Raw genomic sequence first — 1105 nt, 5'->3', positions numbered from 1 at the left:
CAGTTGTTCTCCATTTAGGGCCGCACTGAGTTATGGCCTATTTCCACTGCATTACGCGCGCAAAATGGCCTCCCATATATTAGAATATGTCTACCGAATTAGGTAGTTTAACGACTTGGAGGAAGGGGCGGGGGTGAGTAGGCCACGACGCGGCTACATGCGATCCGGGGAGAACAAGGGGGAGGCGAGACCCACACGCCTGCGGGGGGAGGAGAGGCACGCCCTTGCCTTGGGAGGGGAGGCAGGAGGGGGGGGGAGGGAGGAATGGAGGGGAGGCAAGAGAAGGGGAGAGGGAGGAAGGAGGAGGAGACAAGGGCGGGAGGGAGGGAGGAAAGGAGCCACAGGGGTGGAAAATTTGTCTCCAAGGGTGTGGGAGACATGCTGAGCGTTTGTGCCGGAACGAGAAAGGGGGTAGCGAGATCCCAGGGTGAGATTTTCTTTCTCTTTTACTTACAGTGCGATATGCATTACTTATGTCTTCAGTTTGTTACTTCTTGCGTCACTTTACTTCAGTGATATGGTTTGTCGGTCAATCAGAACGCGAGTGCAATGCTTGCCAATGTACAAATTCGCATCTGGGTTGATCCTGCTCCCGACGCACTCATCCGAATCGCGCTGGTAGTTATCTTATTTCCTTTGACCTTGTTTTCATTAAGTTTATTTCCCCTAAAACGAAATCAGAGTATTTGCTCTTTGTTGTTGTTTTTTGTAATTTTGGTATTAAAAAAACATGCGTTTCCCTAAGACAAAATCCCTGCACCCCGCGGAGGCAATCGCATGCGGCGTCCTGTGCACCGAACGTAGCGAGTCCGCGGTTATTGCTTCTCTCGGCCAATCGCTCACCAAAGGCCGTCATTTCCCATCGTCCATATAGTCGTCCGTCCCTCCCTCGCTCACCCAACACCCGGCCATCAGAAGCAGTGCCTGAGGCGGGCCAGGGGCGTGGAGGGAGAGCTGTGCCTCCACAAAGGGGGTCAATTATCGAGAACAGGACGAGCTCACCGCCCTCCAGGCCTCCCCGTTTGGGTGGCACACGCCCCTCGCCGCCACGCCCATCGCCCGGGACACAGGGAGGTTCACACGTCGATGGACTATGCACGACTTG

The 1105-nt window shown here is 54.7% G+C and overlaps 1 protein-coding gene across 1 annotated transcript in view; it reads left to right on the top strand.

Annotated features, from left to right (window-relative positions):
- Window positions 1-1105, top strand: part of LOC119585237 (protein Wnt-5b-like) — a 252158-nt gene that overhangs the window by 244556 nt on the left and 6497 nt on the right.

The sequence above is a fragment of the Penaeus monodon genome, chromosome 19 (assembly GCF_015228065.2).
Source record: "Penaeus monodon isolate SGIC_2016 chromosome 19, NSTDA_Pmon_1, whole genome shotgun sequence".
Classification (NCBI taxonomy): domain Eukaryota; kingdom Metazoa; phylum Arthropoda; class Malacostraca; order Decapoda; family Penaeidae; genus Penaeus; species Penaeus monodon.
Note: the sequence above shows the minus strand (reverse complement) of the source record. Positions and strands in the feature narration are given on the sequence as shown.